Source organism: Schistocerca americana, chromosome 4 (assembly GCF_021461395.2).
Source record: "Schistocerca americana isolate TAMUIC-IGC-003095 chromosome 4, iqSchAmer2.1, whole genome shotgun sequence".
Classification (NCBI taxonomy): domain Eukaryota; kingdom Metazoa; phylum Arthropoda; class Insecta; order Orthoptera; family Acrididae; genus Schistocerca; species Schistocerca americana.
In genome coordinates this window covers 556,970,487-556,989,712 of record NC_060122.1, presented here as the reverse complement: position 1 = coordinate 556,989,712, position 19,226 = coordinate 556,970,487, and positions in this window count along the sequence as shown.

The window sequence follows — 19,226 nt, the reverse complement described above, 5'->3', positions numbered from 1 at the left end:
TTTATGGCTTCTTCCACTTCATTCCAAGTTAGATCATCAATTTCCCTACTATTATAATCGTCTGCTGCCTTAGGCTCTCCATCGCTATTAGTTACCCGCTTGACGGCATTCAACAGATCTTCAAAGTACTCCTTCCAAATCTTTTTGAGCTCATGCATTTCCTCCACAACTCTTCCATTATTATCCCTGATCCTCAGGCACTCGCTTCTGTCGTTCCTCTTATTTCTTACCATGGTGTAAAGTACTTTTTTGTTCCCTTCACTGACCTCTTCTAACATTCTTGTCCATTTTTCCATCCACTTCTTCTTCTCCGCCCTTACTATGGTCTGTGGCGCTTTCTTGCTTTCCTCATATTTTACCCTAGCTTCCTCTGTTCGGGTCTGGAACCATTCTCTGAAGGCTTTGTTCTTTCGAAGTACTGCCTCTTTACATATGTTGTTCCACCATGGGGTTTCCTTACTTCTCCTCTTTGTGCTAGTTCTTCCGCACACAGTCTCAGCTGCCTCAACTAGAGCCCTCTTAAAATCTCCCCATTCTTCTTCCACTGTTCTCTGATCTTCCTTTGGCAGCTTCTTCCTGATCAGTGTCTGGTACTGGGTCCTCCGTTCATCCTCTTTCAGCATCCATGTCTTCAACCTTTTCTCCTGTATGTCTGTTGCCCTCCTATCTTTTTTCTCTCTCAGGGTGGCTACCAACAGCCGATGGTCACTGTCTAAGGCCTCAGATGGAATGACCTTAACATCTGTGAGGCTCCTCATCATCTGCCTATCCACTAGTACATAGTCTACTACTGAAGTTTGGGACCAGTCTCCACTGTACCAAGTTATTTTGTGGCTACCTCTCTTCTTGTACCAGGAATTTGCGATCGGCAACCCATTCCTCTTGCAGAATTCCAGCAACAATTTTCCTTCTCTATTTCGGTTCCCCCAGCCCTATGGTCCCATTATCTCCTCGAATCCTTTCCTGTCTGTGCCAACATGTGCATTGAGGTCCCCTATTATAATCTGATTACCTCCATTTAGCTGCTTTTGCATGTCATCTTCAAATTCCTCCTTCTCCTTTTTTGTACACCCCACCTGTGGGGCATATGCTTGGATGATTTCAATGCTTTTTCCTTTCACTTGTACTCTGGCTTTTATCATTCGATCATTGATACCTTCCACCTCCTCCTGCAGACCCTCTCTGACCACTATTGCCACTCCATTTCTTCCCCTCTCATTCCCTATCCAGTACAGTTTACATCCTTTACTTAGTGGTTTTTCACCAACTCCTCTCCACCTAGTCTCAGCAAGCCCCAAGATGTCCAATTTCCTCCTTTCCATCATTTCTACAATTTCTTCTAACTTGAAAGCAGTTGATTTATCCACTACTGGCTTTCTAGGCCTATCGCAGCTTCACCAGAGCCCCGTTAGCCGTCACGTTTCAGGGTTCCCATAGGGCCTTCCCAGCTACCGTAGCGGTCCTGGGGCACACGAAGTCCCCGCTGTACATCGCCCCTATAGGCAGTCCCCTACTTTGTGCCGTTGCCCATCTCCCACGACTTGGACGAGGGGATGGACTTATGGGAGACATTAACTTTATCCCTATTTCAAAAATTAATTTCCACCAGTTTCACTTGCATTTTTCCTTTCATTTAGATGTAACCCTTTCCTCCCTCTTTACCGACAGGTTAACTTCGGTGACGATTGCTTTTCCAAAATTCCCATTAGGTACACGCGGTTTCATTTTTCACTGTCATTAAGGTCGATAAGTGAGGGGGAGGTTACAGTCTTCCATTCTCATTGTTCCCTCTTGGCTCTTGTACATATTGTACATTAGCCGTCTTTCCTTACACTCCCTCTTGGCTCTTACACATATTGTACATTACCCTCTTTCCCTACAGCTTATCCCTATTTTTCTAGTATTTCGAATGTCTTGCACCATTTGACATTGCCGAAAGCTTTTTCCGGTCTACAGATCCTATGAACACGTCTTTTTCTTCTAAGGAGTAGGGAAACTGGCATCCACTGATCGCGCTCTATTTTTCTTATTACAGTCTTTATAGTGTTGTTGTGGATAAATAGTTTAGACGCGAAGAGAATAGAGGCTTTCGAAATGTGGTGCTACAGAAGAATGCTGAAGATTAGATGGATAGATCGCGTAACTAATGACGAGGTACTGAGTATCATTGGGAAGAAGAGGAATTTGTGGCACAACTTGACTAGAAGAAGGGATCGGTTGGTAAGATATGATCTGAGGCATCGAGGGATCACCAATTTAGTATTGGACGGCAGCGTGGAGGGTAAAAATCGTAGAGGGAGGCCAAGAGATGAATACACTAAACAGATTCAGAAGGATGTAGGTTGCAGTAGGTTGGAGATAAAGAAACTTGCACAGGATAGGGTAGCATGGAGAGCTGCATCAAACCAGTCTCTGGACTGAAGACCACAACAATAACAACAGTGTTGTACTCTGATGAAAAGTAGCCGGACACTTGTATGTAACATGGAACTGACCACTAGAAATCACGAAAGGTGGAAATGCTAGTGTCAAAGGAGGCTGGGAGTACAGTTTTGGCAGTAGAGAAGAAGTAACAGCAGAATGGATCAATCAGGAGAGCTAAGAGGACTCGAAAGGGACTAGTATCTGACTTGAGTAAAAAAATCCATCAGACACATTTCAGCCCTTCTAAAGCTGCCCAATACGACTGTGGATTATGTGATTGTGAAGTGCAAACGCGAAGGAACAACTATAGCTTAATCAGGAGCAGTCAGACGTCATCTACTGACGAACGGGGACTGGCAAGCATTGTGGAAGGTGGCTATAAAAATCGCTTGAAATCAGTGGAAGGAATCATTTGTGAGTTGGAAAGCGCTGCCAGAAGTCCAACTAGCACAATAACTGAGGGTAGGGTGTTAAAATGCATGGTGTACAATGGGGGAGCAGCTCTTCATAAGCGGCACAGTTCTCTAGTCAAGTGCCAAGCAACACTTGAGATGGTGTAAAGAGCGACAGCACTCGATAGTGGATGATTTGAAATGAGTGATTCGGAGTGGTGAATCACTCTTTACCTTCCAACAATACGATGGAAGTGTTTGGATGTGGCAAATGCCTGGAAAGCCCTACCATGCCATCGTCATGTGGGATGCCAGCAGTGAAGTACAGAGGAGGCAGTATAGAGAAGGTTCTCATGGTTTGGGTGTGGGCTCCTTATTGTGTTTAAGAAAATGGTAAATGCGGAGGAACGTGTACACGGTTTTAAGCGTTATCTGTTGTACATTGATGATGATTGTTTGTATCTGCATGGCAGAGCACGCTATTATAGAGCAGTATCTGTAAGGCAATAGTGTGTGGACAATAACATTCCTGAAATTCTTCACTTAAAACTTCAGGGCGGATAGGCCATGGCCGATGCATAAAACTTTCCCCTAACGTTTCATCTCCGATTGCGAGATAGAATACCGCTTTATCTGTGAAGGTGTCTGCCACAGTCGGAGATGAAACGTTAGGGGAAAGTTTTATGCACGGCCTGTCAACCCGCAAGTTCTAAGTGAAGTCTGTACCGGCCGTGAAAGCCTACACTATATTCCTGAAATTGACTGAGCTGACTAGAGTCGCGACATGAACCCAATGGAACACCTTTTGGATGGGTTAAAACGTCGACACCAGAGTCCAACATCCCTACCTTCTCTGGATTCGGTTTTTGAGGAAGATTGGTCTGCCGTTCCTCCACAGAAATTCAGACACCTCATTGAAAGTGTCCCCAGCAGAGTTCAAGAAGTCATAGAGGCAAAGTGTGGATCGACCCCTTATTAATTCCCAATATTAGATGTATGGGTACTCTCGATCAGATAAAATATTGGAGCCAGCCCGTTAGAGCAATTTTTCCAACCGAATTTCTTCAGGCGAGGTTCCATCTTAAAGATGATCTGATCCCAGTGTGTCATTTTTAACTATATGAAAACGAAATTAAACCATGGTGAACCTTTAGTAGTGGCGGTGAAACGTCATTATGTAATATATGATTAAAACTTCAGCAATAGACATCAGCTTGCTACCGTTTGTCTCATTAGCTTCACTCCAGCACACTAAGTAACAGCAGAAGTCATTCCAGAATGACATGTCGCACTCGCGAACCATACCAGCACCAAAATAACAAGAAGAGAGCTGCAGTAGCAGGGAATTCCAGGATGGGCTGCAATTCCAAAATTACTCATCAGTGATTTAAATGCCTGTAACAATAAAACTTGGTGCTGAAGCCATAAATCCTGGCCTATGAAGCAATGGAAGAAAGTCTTATTTCACATCATTCCAGCTTCTGTTCGAGTTAAAGTCGCAATTGTGAAAAATGATGGAAGTTCGGTGATGATTTGTGCAGTCATATCGTGTTATTCCTTGGGCCACATGTTTACTCTGCAAGGTCGCATTACTGGCAAGGATTATCTGACAGTTATGACGACCACGGTAAAACACTTTTTCAATAGTGGTGATGTTCCAAGACGGCAGGGCCCTTGTTCAAAGAGCTTCCATCGTTCAGGACTGGTTTTGTGTGCACAAGAATGAAATTTCGCGTCTGTTCTGACCACCACAGTCACCACATGGAAATGTTATTGGGTCTCTGTGGTCTACCTTGGGAAGAAGCGTGTGTGATCGCTATCCACCTCCTTCGGCGTTACCTCAGTTTGCCACTATTTTGAAAGGAGAAAGATATACGATTCCCTTGAAAACCATACTCACGCCGTCTTCACGCCATGAGTGGCCTACCGGAACCCTTCCGACCGCCATGTCATCCTCAGGGGAGAATGCGGATAGGAGGGGCGTGGGGTCAGCACATCGCTCTCCCGGTCGTTATGATGGTATTCTTCACCAAAACCGCTACTATTCGGTCGAGTAGCTCCTCAATTGGCATCACGAGGCTGAGTGCACCCCGAAAAATGGCAACAGCGCAGGGCGGCCTGGATGGTCACCCATCCAAGTGCCGACCACGCCCGACAGCGCTTAACTTCGGTGATCTCACTCGAACCGGTGTATCCACTGCGGCAAGGCCGTTGCCCTCCTTGAAAGCCATACAGGGCCTGTATTTATCCGAAGGGATTGGAAGCTGTTCTCAATACCAACGGGTTTGGTGTATCCACTGTTTGACCTATTCCTCTATATTCACTGCAGCTATTTAAAAACGGTCTCTCTGAATTGGAACATAAGATGTCACAGACTGAAATTATTTGTTAAGAATGTTCAAGTGCACCTGTAGTTCGTATTCTTATTGTGGGTTTGTAACGTCATTCAACTTTGTCATAAAATCGAGCCATTAAGATTACATGGTGTCCTCGGAACTTTGGTTTAAATCAGTTTCGCTAACTGCTGCAGTCGTTTAGTCATTAAATGCAACTCTTGCAGGAGGTACCCCCTGTTTTCGTTTGGAGATCTCACGTTTCACCGAGTTTTGAATTCATCGTACGGCTTAGATCAGAGCGTCTGAACGTATTAGGTGACTGGAGTATATTTATTTTATTTATCATTATCTTGGCAATGTAAACGCAGTTGTCTGATACACAGTGACAGGATCGTTTTTATCTTCCCTGGGAAACTTCAGCTGCTGTACGGAGCAAACAATAAGAAACTAGTTAACACTAGTTTCGTTTCTATCAGTTTCGAGTTGTTTGTCGACGTTGCCACTAAACTCCTCCATCTTTCCATGAGCATTTGTTGTGCTGCAGTGATTCGTGGTTTTGGTGCATACGAGTTGCTGGAAAGAGACCTGCTTAGAGCACAGTTGTCTTGTACAGTCACTATCAGTGACAGCAGATAGTAATCGGAGCTGTAAACAGCCCTTATTTCTGCTCGCATTTGTCAATAACCGCGAGATACGTACACTCATTAGTCCGTCATTGCAGTATTACATGTGAGTTGTCTCAACAGCTATCGAGAGACAAGAAAATATATAAATACTTTGTATAAGGAATAGGAGTAGCATTATAACAATGCGGTCACCCGATCGTTCGTATTGCAGAAACATCTATTTCCTCAAAAGTAAACAAGCAAATGTGAATAACTAGATATCAAGGGGATAGCGAAGAGGTTTTTCGGATTCGGTAGAAAGCAGGGTGGCCTAAGAGGAAGAAAGACTGAGCCATTGTGGATGTCATCGTCGCAAAATCAATCATGTCAGCTACAGAAGGTGACAGAAACTTCAAACTGCAAACTTAAAAACACTGCTTACTTTTGATACTAGTCATCACATATACATACTGTCAAGTGCATTTTTCGATTTTTATCATTTCATATTTTTTAATTTTGATATATTTTATAATAAAAATTTAGGAATTTATAAGAATGGTGTGTTAAGCTCTATGTACATTGTTGCTTTCCCTTGTCAACTAAGATCACACTAGGGTGTAAACTATAAAGAGTATCAATTGTCTTAATAATTAACTGACTTTATTTGTTTGTGTTAAATGCACTGGTCGCCACACACGCAGATTTCTTTCTTTAGGGCAGTTGGGATTTATTAGAAAATGTGCCATGATCATGTGTCATAGGCTCAGGATTTCACTCCAACGAAAAATAAATAAATAAAATCTCTAATGTAAGACACTCGCTTCCTTTGTACTAGGAGATTTTCATTCTGTTTTGAAACTAGGTTCAGCAAACGTATGTTGACAATACTGTTGGTTTTCGACGAAAGAGAACCCTGAAAGCAATCAGTGTTAAATTGTGATCTTCTAGAAGATTTTACAAGATTCGTCAGGTTTGTTTACTTTTTCCCTAGCATAATAGTTCAAGCATTCGGTGACGGCCTAATGTTAAATTTGCAAAAATTATTGCCTAAAAACAAAAAATAAGAGTGTATAGTCAAATTAAATTTTAAATAGAGTTTCTTTTTCATGAAACTCAGTCCAAGACACCGAAAATGACCAAAAACTCCGCCAAGTTGCAAAAAATAGTTTTTCTTAAATAAATAAAAACCTGTAGCTCCAATCGAAAAATGTTAAATGAGAAAGTTGTAGGGCTGTTAAGCATTTATATATTACTTCTTGATAAGTATCGACTGCTTTCTTACGTTTGGAGACACAGCTAAAAAAAAGTTAAGAATCGAGTTCTCTAAACTAGTTAACATTCACGTTCCCATACTAACTATTTATTGTAAGTGCAGCCCGCGGTCAGTCAAAAAAATGCTAGTTTAAAAATTAAAAAATATTACCTATTTTTCGACATATATCGTGTTTTTGGAAAAATATGCTCCCGACAGTGGGCTAGATCTTCTCAGCGGATGACCCTATAGTAACGGCCTTTGGCTTGTTTATTTTTTCACACAGAGTTGTGCTGTCATACTATTAAATAATTTTTACGATTTCATTAATTGTAAGGAACAAAACATTACTCGAAAAACTTGCACTTTTCTGTGGCGTGTTTTTTTAAAAAACTATCTTAATTTTTATTTTACGAAAATAACTTTTTTAGAAAGAAATTGTTGACCTTTTCTTGAATTTCTGAAAAAATTTCTACTACTTTCTGGAGCCAAGAACTTTTATTAAAAAAAATCTAGTGGATGCAGTTAATATTTAACGACGAGGCACTCGACGGAGGTTAATATTCCATACCTAGATTTACAAGAAAAAAATACTAGCTTTATTTCAATTACAAAGTCTTCTTCCAACAGAAGCTACTGCTAGAAAACATGCCTTCAGTGTTTATCTGCAGTTGCAGGAATAGTTGGGCAACGAGTATGATGTAAATCAGTGAGGGTGCAAAGTAGCATATAATATACTAATTCCAATTAATGCTAAGGAACCCTTAATACTCGACGAAATAACAAAAAAAAATCTCTTGTTGCTGTGCAAAAGGTTGCAAAACGAAAGTATGTGGCTGTAAAAAAATTCCCGAAAATTTACAAATGTCTGCAAACATTGTGACTCAACACAATGCGAAAAGTTTTCTACTTCTCCTAAAAAGACGAAGACTTTGTTGATTTTTCTACAAACTTCTCAACAAAAATATTGTTGACTCACAATGTAAAATATTGACGAAGATTCTTTTGATTCTTTCAGCATATTTCTTCGCGAAAATGTTGACGTGGAACAAGAACAAAATGAATCAGAAGACTATCGAAAAAAAGGATTTCACTCCACAAATAAATTTATGAATATAGGGCACATGTATGACAGTTTTCATTATAATGATGTGATACATATTTTATAGGCAGTTCTATCATTAAATATTTGTGTAAATAAATATAATTCCTTAAATTTATGCTGATATGTTGAATTTATTTAGTTTTGTACCAAAAATAATTAATAACTGAAGTAATCAAGTAAGAGTTAAAGAAATCAGCAACAAGTATAACGTAAAGATCGTTATTTAAGCAAAACATTTTAGAGATTACATGAAAAATAAAGTTTTAATAATACAAAATTATTAATATGACGATAAAAGTAAATTTAATAAAAAGAAAAATTTATTTTGCTGCAACGGCGAAAATGACTGGAACAGTCGTGTTTGTCTCGTCAATCTACCCCAGAGTAGCCTAAGTACAAAAGGATTTTTGCAAGTGGTCAGTGAGGCGAGATATCAAAAATTATGCAAGGGTGGAAAGTTCATAATCAGCTTTCACAGCAAACAAGTGCTGATTCCCCACAGACCAGACGAATGACGGTATCGACAAGTGGTCTGAGGCATCAAGATTGTGACTCTTTGAATTCTTTCGATATGCAGAGTACATGTAGTTAAATAGTTATTTGAAATTTATTTTGTTTCATATCAAAGATGGAGAGTCGAGTAGAAATTACTTTTGATCTTAACAGAGACAGTGTAAAAAATACAGCTGATGAGTCCTGACAACATTTGCCATTTCGAATATAAAAATAAATAAAATACCTTCTGTCATCTAACTGCTCAGTTTATCCAAAAACTCATCACGGAAGTGATAGTTCTGAAACATATTTCTCATACTCAATAGTCGCGTTTGTTACTTATGTGTTAGTATTACTTGTCATTTAAATAACAACACAATGCCACGATGATTGTCCGCACTGATGTTATAGAAGCTGTAGTATCCAGCTTGTTGTCCTCGACGGCGAGTGTTCATCAGAGACAAGGGTATCATCAGGACAGGACCGCTGTTGTTCTCTGAGCACATAAATGATTTGGCGGACAGGATGGGTAGCAATCTGTGGTTATTTGCTAATGATGCTGTGTTGTAAGGTAAGGTGTCGAGGTTGAGTGACTGAAGGAGGATACAAGATGACTTAGACAAAAGACGAGCAGGAAAAACAAATCCGTAAAGTTCGGACACAGCATTAGTAGTGTCCTGCTTAACACAGGTACGTCGTTTAAATATCTGGGCGTAACGTTACAAACCGATTAGAAATGGAAGGAGCAAGTGAGGACTAGGGCATGGGCGGGCAATGGGCGACTTCGGTTTATTGAGAGGATTTTAGGAAACGTGATTCACATGTAAAGGAGGCCGCATGTAGGACTCTGGTGCGGCCTATTCTTGAGCACTGCTCCAGGTAGGATTAAAAGAAGACACCGAAGAAATTCAGAGACGCACTGCAAGATTTGTTACCGATAGGTTCGAACAACACGTGTTACGGGGATGCTTCGGGAACTCAAATGGGAATCCCTGGAGGGAAGGCGACGTTCTTTTCGAGGAACACTATTGAGGAAATTTATAGAACCGGGATTTGAAGCTGACTGCCGAACGATTCCACTGCCGCAAAGATACACTACTGGCCAATAAAGTTGCTACACCAAGAAGAAATGCAGATGATAAACGGGTATTCATTGGACAAATATATTATACTAGAACTGACATGTGATTACATTTTCACGCAATTTGGGTGCATAGATCCTGAGAAATTAGTACCCATAACAACCATCTCTGGCCATAATAACGTCCTTGACACACCTGGGCATTGAGTCAAACAGAGCTTGGATGGCGTGTACAGATACAGCTGCCCATGCTGCTTCAACACGATACCACAGTTCACCAAGAGTAGTTACTGGCGTATTGTCACGAGCCAGTTGCTCGACCACCATTAACCAGACGCTTTCAGTTGGTGAGAGATCTGGAGAATGTGCTGGCCAGGGCAGCAGTCGAACATTTTCTGTATCCAGAAAGGCCCGTACAGGACCTGCAACATGCGGTCGTGCATTATACTGCTGAAATGCAGGGTTTCGCAGGGATCGAATGAAGGGTAGAGCCACGGGTCGTAACACATCTGAAATGTAACGTCCACTGTTCAAAGTGCCGTCAATGCGAACAAGAGGTGACCGAGACGTGTAACCAATGGCACCCCATACCATCACCCCGGGTGATACGCCAGTATGGCGACGACGAATACACGCTTCCAATGTGCATTCACCGCGATGACGCCAAACACGGATGCGACCATCATGATGTTGTAAACAGAACCTGCATTCATCCGAAAAAACGACATTTTGCCATTCGTGCACCCATATTCGTCGTTGAGTACACCATCGCAGGCGCTCCTGACTGATGCAGCGGCAGGGGTAACCGCAGCCCTGGTCTCCGAGCTGATAGTCCATGCTGCTGCAAACGTCGTCGAACTGTTCGTGCAGATGGTTGTTGTCTTGCAAACGTCCCCATCTGTTGACTCAGAGATCGAGACGTGGCTGCACGATCCGTTACGTCCATGCGGTTAAGATGCTTGTCATCTCGACTGTTAGTGACACGAGGCCGTTGGGATCCAGCACGACGTTCCGTATTACCCTCATGAACCCACCGATTCCATATTCTCCTAACAGCCATTGGACCTCGAGCAACGCAACAACGTTTCACCAGGCAACGCCGGTCAACTGCTGTTTGTGTATGAGAAATCGGTTGGAAACTTTCCTCATGTCAGCACGTTGTAGGTGTCGCCACCGGCGCCAACCTTGAGCGAATGTGTAACCTCCCCCTCACTTATCGACCTTAATGACAGTGAAAAATTAAACCGCGTGTACCTAATGGAAATTTGGGAAAAGCAATCGTCACCGAAGTTAATCTGTCGGTAAAGAGGGAGGAAAGGGTTACATCTAAATGAAAGGAAAAATGCAAATGAAACTGGTGGAAATTAATTTTGAAAAGGGGTAAAGTTAATAAAGAAAGTAAATGTGCGGCCGTTACGTTAACAATTAACTAGCGGTAATTAGATATTTGAGATTTGGGGGACATTACGGTCGCCAGTCCTATGGACAATTACTATAGTAACTGAAAAAGAAAGGTTATTACACATATAATTAGCACTAGAAGCGTGGCAACTGTAGGTTGACACGTGTAGTGTGAAAACTGAAAGTTTGTCAGAAGTAATAAATTTCGCTACACTCTGACTAAATTTAGCAAAATAATTAATAAAACCGGAAAATTGAAAGTTAATTTAGTGACTGAAATTAATAGTGAGCTTTGTTTCTGAAGCACATCGAAATTCAGTAAAATACGGTTAGTCTTGGGCTACCTCAACAATCATTTCAAAAGCTACTTGAATCTACGCAATTTACAAATAAGAGATTTAACTTTGAACTTGAATTAAATGATTCTGAACAATTAACAATAGTAAAATTTAGAACGTACCAAGCTGAACTGCAGTCACAGGTAAGCTAAAATACGGTAACAAAACTCGCACACTTAATTTGTGCTTGTGTAATCTAAATATTGTAGCCAGCTATGAATTCCTTAACTGAACTTAGAAATTAATGCAGTGAAATCGAATGATATTACTTTAATGCTGGCGTTTGAATTTCAACGACACTCGGGTTCATGCCGGAAAAGGAAGGGACCCTGCTTGGTAATGCAGTTGGGACAATGAGCAACAAAGGTTCATGCTACGTTGCTGTAATTTAGTGAGAAAAATTTAACAGTTTGAAAAGCTGAGGTCTGCCATACAGTTCTAAAACTTTACGTGCTACCAGTCTTCCTTGTTGGTTGATTGAAGGTTTGAAGTCGTCGATCGAGGCCGCGGCGACAGTCACTCATTGTCGGCCGTCGCTGTTGCAGAAACTGGATGTTGGCGCGCCTTCTTCTCGACACGGTCTCCAGCCGAAATGGGCTCTTGATGTGTGCCAGCTAACGCTTCCCTTCCGCGACACCATGTCAGAAACTATCATAGCAAGTCGAGCGCAATTACATGCTGCCAATCCCCGAAAGCGCGGCAACTCGCGGGAGCGTCACACAACACACCTGCTCCACCGCCTACTTCAGCCAGGCTCTCTCTGCTCTGCCCGCGCTCCACGCGGCAGAGTTAACACTACCAAAGATCCTAAACACTTTGGTTCTCCACACGACCTATCGATGTATTCGTTCGACAGCATAGTTTTCCCTAGGCAAGACCCAGCGTAAAATACAAACAATATTTACAAAATAAACCAATTATACATCGACATAGATGCATAAATATATATGTACAACTAGTAAAACAATTACAATATATAAAGGCACAGAAATCTCGTATCTTCAGGTAACAAAATAAGGAAAAAATTTATAATACAATAGGTGAAAATAGGAGGACATGCATTTGCGGCGTTACAAATGGTGTGAAAAGCTAATCATTTGCGTATCACAGCATCTTCTTCCTGTCGGTTAAATTTCGCGTTTGTAGCACGTCATCTTCGTGGTGTAGCAATTTTAATGGCCAGTAGTGTATATTGACGTAAAAACCACAAAGATAAGTACTAGAAGTTAGGGCCCATACGGAGGCATTTAGACAGTCGTTCTTCTCTGTCTATATTTGCGAGTGAAGCAGGAAAGGAAATGCTACAGGGTACTCTCCGCCACGAGCCGACCGTGGCTTGCGGATTATCTATGTAGATGTAAATGTATACGAGTGAACTGTACCATAACCATTTCACTATGCGTGTTTATTATTCAACCTGAGATATACTGTAGATATGCAGCTAAACTAGTTAACAAAAGTGCATGGCCGATGAAAACCAGGAAACAGTACGATGAAGTGGCCACGGCTGTAGCCGCGGTAGTTTCAACACAGGCCGCTGCTCTCCGCTCGAGTAAACTTCCCCCGATATTGCCAGATACCAGCCAGCTTCCTTCCGTCCCCCTCCATCCCACCCGTCTCTCTAAATATTGACTCTCCACGAACGCAATTTTAGCTTCAAATCTGCGATAACCTCCACTGAAGTCACGCTCAAAAATAAAATTAATTTCTCTGCGTTTGCAAAAAAATATTACTAATATCTCTCCACCCTTTTATTTTCATTACAGTGTCGTACACGGCCCGTGAATCACTGCCTTTCATAATACATCCTGTAATAACCAGCGTTTTTTTAAGCCGAACTCTTTCGACTCTTTTCTTTTAAGAATCAATTCCTTAAAGATTTAACTGGAAACTATGTGCTACGTAGTACCGCTCCTTTACCTGACGGCTATTTTGCACGAACGGTGCAGCTATCACTTTCGTGAAAAAAGCTCTCGGCTATAGATGGCCCAACATTAAAATGTCAAAATAACAGACATATTGACAGACATCTAGTCAAAATAGTTAGAAAAGCATTTATTTCTCTCAATGAACGCAGTTAATATTTATACAGACTGACCTAAAAGTCCGTTAACATTTGAAAGTGCACTAATTCACGGAGTAATATAAGTAAAGAGGTGCCTGAAACGACTTGGGGTTTTATTGAAACCGAAAAAGAGTGCAAAAACTGACCAACAGACCGCTCTGGACAGCAAAAAGTCAGTGGTGCCCCACGAGAACCCAGCGTCATCATGGAGTTTTAGCCATCCATTTTTTGAAGCCGAGGGCATTTGCAATGCGGGCACTTCAAAAAATGAGGGTAAAAAGACGATTGGTTGTCTAACGCGCTGTGGATTCAAAAATGGCTCTGAGCACTATGGGACTTAACTTCTGTGGTCATCAGTCCCCTAGAACTTAGAACTACTTAAACCTAACTAACCTAAGAACATCACGCAGATCCATGCCCGAGGCAGGATTCGAACCTGCGACCGTAGCGGTCACGCGGTTTCAGACTGTAGCGCCTAGAACCGCACGGCCACACAGGCCGGCCGCGCTGTGGGGCGACGAAGCCCACTTCACACTCCGAGATTCTGGCAACACCCACAACTGCAGAATTTGGGCTACCAAAAATGCTAGAACTGTCGTGGAAACCCCATTGCAAGACGAGAAAGTCACGGTACAGTATGCATTAAATACGTCAGTCATGATCAGATCCTTTTCCGTAGAGGAATTGCGTGCTGCTGATTTTCAAACTGTCATCATGACGGGTGAGAGGTAAGCCGAAATGTTACAGAATCACTTCATCACTAGCCTGACTGATAAACACCTGCTGGGAGCTATGACTTTTCTGCAGGATGGTGCTCCACTCCATATTACTGCATGTGTAAAAAATTTCTTGCCCACATCGATTGGTGAGGATCACGCGCAGAGCGACCATTTCCGTCATGCTTGGTCTCCCAGTTTCCCAAACCTCAACCGGTCCTATTACCAGTCGTGGCGTTACCCGAGCTCTCAAGTTTATAGGGACAATCCGACCCCATTAGGGACATCCGACGGCAATTTCTCACCATACCTACTGATGTGCTGTACAGTGCTGTTCACTGTCCCTCTACTACAGGACTGTTGATGAATGACGGCTGACCTGCTGAGCATTTGGGATCAAGAACATCGTCTTTGCCAAAAAAAGTCAATTGTTATGTTAATTATTACTTTTGTAATATATGAACGCTGTCTGTAGGTCATTTTGTGAGCGTTTTTTTTTCCAATAAAACCCTTTGACATTTCAAGCATGTGTGTCAGTTTTGCTGACCGCTGTGGCCACGCGGTTCTAGGCGCTGCAGTCCGGAACCGCGCGACTGCTACGGTCGCAGGTTCGAATCCTGCCTCGGGCATGGATGTGTGTGATGTCCTTAGGTTAGTTAGGTTTAAGTAGTTCTAAGTTCTAGGGGACTGATGACCTCAGATGTTAAGTCCCATAGTGCTCAGAGCCATTTGAACCATTTTTTGTGTCAGTTTTTACCTCTCTACCTACATTATTCCGTGAAATATTGAGTTTGTTAACGTACTTCTGAGTCATCCTGTAAATTTCTCGTTTTAGCAAATACTCGTAAAGGAGTATGTTTTCCAATTATCTGTGAGTCCGGAGGTGGCTGTATAGTCCGATGCCGACAAGTGACTGCTCCTTTTAGCTAATTAAACGCTGCTAGTACAGACACAAAACGAGCGTGCGCAATCGTCGTAGCTTTCACAAAATAATAAATGAATTATCCTCGTATTTGGCCACTGTGCACAAGAACAATACTACCAGGATGAATTTAATCACTGATTATTGAACAGGTTCTCTTGATTTTTTAATGGTGCGGAACACGGAAAAATTGCAAGACAGGTCAAGGGACTTTGAAACTTAAGTCAAGTTTGCGTGTCACAGGAATGTATTTTCTGTTTGTTTCGCGAATCTAGCAACAAACTGAGAGACAGAAAAGCTAAGTTAAACTAACCAAGAATGTGCATCCAGGTAGTGAGGTCTGCCATTCTACGGCAGAGGAAGGGTCAGTCGTGCGCCTGTTTGTTCAGGACGGCCGCCGCGCTAATCGGCTCACGCGGTCTCACTGATGCCCGCGGGACTCCGCATTCACAGGAACCGGTAAAAGCAGCATTTCAATAACGTGAAGGCAGTGCCGTTGGCATTGGCCCTCTATCTGCAGCCTCGCCGTGAAATATCAGATCTGGACTTACAGAAATATGCCACCAGACAGGTCGAACAAGATAGATTAAATTCGTACTTTTGACGACCTACGAACTAATGAAACAATATAATGAATTGCCCCATAAACTTTACAATTGGATATTAAAATGGATGTAGTCTAAGCACCGTGATGCGGTGTAAAAATATAATGTTCCCAGCAGCTTTTTCAAATAAAAACGTTCAAATGTTTGCGAAATCTTATGGGACTTAACTGCTAAGGTCATCAGTCCCTAAGCTTACACACTACTTAACCTAAACTACCCTAAAGACACACCCATGCCCGAGGGAGGACTCGAACCTCTACCGGGACCAGCCGCACAGTCCATGACTGCAGCCCCCACAGACCGCTCGGCTAATCCCGCGCGGCTTTACAAACAGGGGAAAAAAACTTAATCAAGGCTATTTACCGTGATGTGGTATAAAATAAGTTTCATCACGATTTTATAAAAGAAAAGTACAAGTTGAAATCTAATTTGTTTATTCCTGTTTGCATTCATGGCATCACACAGTCAACATTCACCTAGACAAAATACTGCTATCTAAACGTGGAGCACAACATATTCTGGCCAATTACTTCATTATGTACTCAGACACATAACGCACTTATAGTACGACACAGAACACATCCAACCTAATCCCAACGACTTCATGACGTATACAGATATATAACACACCAATAGTACACATAGAACACCTACTATAACACTCTTTGGTCAGAACTAAACTACCTATCACTATTCTCTTTTGCGCCGGCCGGAGTGGCCGAGCGGTTCTAGGCGCTACAGTCAGGAACCGCGCGATCGCTACGGTCGCAGGTTCGAATCCTGCCTCGGGCATGGATGTGTGTGATGTCCTTAGGTTAGTTAGGTTTAAGTAGTTCTAAGTTCTAGGGGACTGATGACCTCAGAAGTCAAGTCTCATAGCGCTCAGAGCCATTTGAACCAACTATTCTCTTTAACCATGGATTTTCCTCCCTTATTCCGTATGGTGGCCCTACGCTTCTTGGTTGTCATAGAGATGCTCGAACATTCGCGTCACGATGGTGAATGAACGACAGAAATATGGCAGCATTATCTAAAACATTTATTTTAAGAGCCGGCCGAAGTGCCCGAGCGGTTCTAGGCGTTACAGTCTGGAACCGCACGACCGCTACGGTCGCAGGTTCGAATCCTGCCTCGGGCATGGATGTGTGTGATGTCCTTAGGTTAGTTAGGTTTAAGTAGTTCTAAGTTCTAGGAGACTGATGACCTCAGATGTTAAGTCCCATAGTGCTCAGAGCCATTTATTTTAAGAGAAATAACATCTTGTCATTAAGTACGCCTATTTTCAGCGTCTCCCTGTGAATACATAACTTATATATTAATTATTACTACACTATGTCACAAGGAATGTACATATATGTTAATTACTATCTAATGTAAGGATAACAGAATGTCATGATTAAGTCTATTGTCACCCCAACATCCGGCAATTTCCTCACCTGCAGGTTCCTGTCATTCCAGGAATGGGCTTACATTGGAGATTTGGTGCAGACCTTTCGATTGTTTGGATAGATGTGTCTCCGCTCCCAGTGCGTTGGGATGTGGAATGCGCCGGACCCGATATGGTCTACTGAAAACACTGAGAAACTTTTTACAGAGGGCAGAACGTTTATTTGAGAGCTTGTGGTTTGTGACGAGGACCTGTTGTACAATATGAAATACAATCGTTCTAACGCCTTTCTTATATGTCTTTTTCTAGCCTCGGCAGTCTGTTTAATGTTCTTTAGTGCTAAGTCTACAATTACTTGACGACGGAGTCTCCGTCCGTTTGGCCAGGAAACTGCCTCTTTGATCTTACTCGGCGGTTCCTTGTGTTTGAGCACCAAGATCTGGGGTAACCTGGTCGATGAATGCGGCAGTTCGTTTAGTATATCCTGAAACGATTTCAGATGCTTGTCCCACTTTCTGTGGTTACTGCGGCAGTAGATCTTGCATAACTACGAGTTCTCGTATCACGCGTTCCGCGGGGCTACAGCTCGCGTGGTATGAAATGAATATAGGCTTTACTTTCAGACGCCTCACCATTTGTAACCATTCTTTAGAACGAAACTGCGGACCATTGTTGGAAATCACCCTCTTCAAAGGTCCCACTTCTCGCAAGAAGTTGTTTGCGAACGCCTTTGACACAGTCTTGCCAGTTGCTCTCCTCAGTGGCTTGAGGGAAACAAACTTCGACGTTAGTTTTTAGTCTTATGGGACCAAACTGCTGAGGTCATCGGTCCCTAACCTTACACACTACTTAATCTAACTTAAACTAACTTACGCTAAGGACAACACACACACCCATGCCCGAGGGAGAATTAGAACCTCCGACGGGGGTAGCCGCACGGACCGTGGGACGGTGGTTCCACAGCCACCAGTACATAGACAAAGCCTAATCTAGCACGGGTTACTGGTCTGAATAAGCCGACTGCGGCAATGTCACATAATTTCGTGGGGATTATTGGGTGGAGAGGTGCATCGTACGTCACTGCGGTTGACTTAGCTCGCTGGCATGGCTCGCATACTCTAATGACGCGACGTATTCGCCTGAGAATGTCACTAACGTAACAGGTCTCATGCAGTTTCTCGAAGCATTTCCTCGCGCCGAAACGCCCGTAACTCGAGTGTATGTACCACACTAATTTGCCCACAAGTACATTGGGAATTGCTAGCAGCCAGCGCGTATCGTGTGGACCACGTCTTTTACTAAACAGAAGTGATGAATCGCCGCGTTATCGCGATCGCCCCATTTTTCTTTTATATCCCTCAAAATCTCATCTCTGTCCTGCTCTTGTGCGATGTTCCTTAGAGAGGTTGTTATAGAATTTTCTCCTGCAATCCCTTTCAGATATAGGGTGTTGAAGTTGTTCTCACCAGAATCACCATCTTCTCCATGTACTAATCCTACAGGTACACGAGAGAGACGTCTGCAATGATGTTTTCTGTCCCCGGGAGTGCTGGCAGCTGTGGCCGAGCGGTTCTAGGCGCTTCAGTCCAGAACCGCGCAGCTGCTACTGTAGCAGGTTCGAGTCCTGCCTCGGGTATGGATGTATGTGATGTCCTTAGGTTAGTTAGGTTTAAGTAGTTCTAAGTCTAGGGGACTGATGACCTGTGCGGGCTCTCGGTTGGTAAAAGGCAGTGTGGGGAAGGATGCGTCTCAAACAGCCTCTCCTTCTCAAGTGCCCTTACCTGCCTTCTTGAGGTGGAGCTGTTAAGCCTTCGGGCAACTGAAGGGTAGGGGCGTGACAGTGTGCTGAACAACTTGTACACTGGTTCTGATGGCTGCATTTGCTGTGGTGGGATCCTGCCCCAAGTCGGCGGAGGCCACTCGCCTTGTCTTGGACCCCAAGGCATGCTCTGCCAAGCCGGGGCGTGGTGACATGTCCCCGGTCAGGTTAGGTGGGTCCAGACCTCCGAACGTCTGGGGGTCCGGCCCGGCACCTGAGTAGAACCGAGTCCTTGGCCTTTGGTGGGAACCTGGCCTAGTAGGGGGCGAAGGACGGAGAGTGA